The 2,769-nt window shown below is 39.0% G+C and overlaps 1 non-coding gene across 1 annotated transcript; it reads right to left on the reverse strand.

Annotated features, from left to right (window-relative positions):
- Window positions 1-1,504: 1,504 nt before the first annotated feature.
- On the reverse strand, window positions 1,505-1,611 carry LOC141634599 (small nucleolar RNA R71). The gene has a single exon (XR_012539326.1). It is a non-coding gene; the product is annotated as a small nucleolar RNA R71 (small nucleolar RNA).
- Window positions 1,612-2,769: the final 1,158 nt, after the last annotated feature.

Raw genomic sequence — 2,769 nt, forward strand, 5'->3', positions numbered from 1 at the left:
TAATTACTTTCATTTATTCATCATGTTTCACTTTGTTGGTATGATTGACAACCTTGCTAGCATGTTCAACATGATAATGAGTGAGTAGTTCCTTAGCTAGGGTTAATGGGTAATTAGGGGAAACCAACATGGGGAATGATTCATGCTTAAATTAATATGCTTTCATGGTTTATTTGCTTGCTTGTTTTGATCTCAACTCATACACATGTTATGTTTGATGAAATGCGAGCCTATGAATCCTTGCATTTTTTACCCATCACCTATCTTTTCAATGAGACTTGTTAGACATAAACCAACTCGAGTCTCATTAGACCATGCATGTTGTTGAGTAGCGAAGACTAAGTCGACTTGTAGGTGGTGTACAATCTAATCGATTCGGCTCCGGGACCCAAACTTTCCTTAGATTGTAAGAAATAAACCAACTCAATCCATCACAACAATAATTGCGTGCTTATAATTTGAGAACATAGTTGTATGATCAATTACCATGAATCCCCTATGACCCCATGACACCCTAGTGCTTTTTATCAATTGTTTACATCCCTTTTAATTCATCTTGCTTGTTTACTTTCATTGCTATTTAGTTTAGTGATCTTGTACATCAACCCCAATTGTGACACCCTTAAGACACCGCTAATTGCAATAGAAATCTCATCTCAATTCCCGTCCTTTGGGAGCCGACCTTTACTTGCCTCTTTACTAATTGTAGAGTTGTTGGTGAAGTTATAAATTGTGTTTTGGTCTAGGTTCTCCTAACGACAAGTAACCGAAAAGATATAGTCCGACCAAAAATGGCGCCGTTGCCGGGGACGGTGTTAACTTGATTTAGATTTTCTTATATTGTTATTAGTTGTGTCTTTCTTTACCTTGGGGAAGTAAAACTCCTCAAGGTTTGTTCTAATTGTTTTCGAGTTGTTTGATATTTTGCATGTCTAGAAGGTCACAAGGTGACTTGTTACCCTTTGATCGTGAAATTGAAAGAACTTTGACAACCAATAGAAGACTTGCTAGGAGAACTTTGAGAGGTATTGGTGAGGTTGTAGATATTCAACCAACTATTGAGTTCATCAACCCTTTTGCAAGAGAAGGTGAGGAGAACCCAACACAAAATCCAACACAAAATCAACCCACAATGCCTAAGTTTTCATCACATTCCGTACCCACCGAGGAGAACCTACCCAATGGTACTCCCACACCACAACATCTAACCGGCAATTTCATTGCCAAATCCGCATTTATCCAATTAGTTGAAAGAAGCCAATTTGGGGGGATGCCTTGTGAAGACCCTCACTCTCATATGGAGACCTTTTGTGACTATTGTGATGCAATTTCTCAAACCGGTGTAACTCAAGACCAAATTCGATGGGTCTTATTTCTTTTTTCTCTAATTGGCACCGCGAAACAATGGTTGAAAGGCCTTGATAAGGCTACTCTCGGAATTGATTCTTGGAAAAAGTTGGCTCTAGCTTTCTACAAAAAGTTCTATCCACCGGAAAAGACTAACATGCTAAGACCTCAAATTACGGGCTTTAAGCAAAGGGATGAAGAATCTTTGTATGAAGCTTGGGAGCGATTCAAAGGAATTTATCGCTCATGTCCTCACCATAGACTTAGCGAGTGGTTCTTGGTACAAAAATTTTGGAACGGTCTTTATGAAGATTCAAGGAACATTCTCAACATGGGATCAAATGGAATGTTCACCGAAAATGATGACAATCAAACTTGGAACAAAATTGAGGAAATGGCGGTCTATAACTCACAATATAGTAGACCTCGCAAGGCTACTAGAGGAGGAAAGCATGAAGTGGACTCCGTTACTCAATTGGGTGCTCAACTTAGTTCTCACATTGATACCATCAATTTGAAGTTTGAAAAAACTAAGGCTAGACTTGAAGAAGCCTCAAAATCACCAAAGCATCATGTTAATGCCATGATGGCATCTTCATCAATCTCAAGTGGGATATGTGAGAATTGTGGAACTCTGGGACATGACCAAAGTGAATGTAGGGGAACAAATGAACAAGTGAATGCTTTCAAAGCATACAAGAGTGGTACCTCTTATTCCAACTATTACAATGAAAACACCAAGTTCCATCCAAATCTCTCATACAAAAGCCAAAATGTTCAAAACCCTCAAACAACATACACCCCACCTCCCATGAGAAACCAAAATCAAAGACCCTTTTACAACCAAAACCAAGGTTACCAAAATCAATCTCCATACAATCAACAAAATGACCAAGGTTTTGATGTTCAAAAAGCGGTCCTTCAAATGCAAAAGAGTCAAAGAGAGTTTTTCACTCAAATGCAAAAACATAGTCAAGCAAAGGAAACCTCCATCAACAACATCCTAGCTCACACCAAAATGTTGGAAACCCAATTGACTCAACTAGCATCTTCAAGCTCACAAAGACAAAAGGGGCAATTACCACCTCAAAGTAATCCCCCAAGACATGAAACGGTTAGTGCCATTCACTTGAAGAGTGGTACAACGTATGAAGCACCGAAGAAGCAAGTTGAGGATGAAGTTGTGGAATCTAGTGGCAAAGAAGAAATTGTGCAAAACTCCAAGGATGGAGAACCATCAAAAGAAGAAATTTCAAAGAAAAATGAAGACAAGGTCAAGGAGAAGGAGCCCATTGTGATTAGACTTCCTTTTCCAAGTCGTCAAGCCAGCCCAAATTTGATGACCAACTTGGAAAATTTATGGAAATTGTGAAGAATTTGGAAGTCTCGATTCCTTTCATGGAATTAATCAATCACGTGCCG

Source organism: Silene latifolia, chromosome Y (assembly GCF_048544455.1).
Source record: "Silene latifolia isolate original U9 population chromosome Y, ASM4854445v1, whole genome shotgun sequence".
Lineage (NCBI taxonomy): Eukaryota > Viridiplantae > Streptophyta > Magnoliopsida > Caryophyllales > Caryophyllaceae > Silene > Silene latifolia.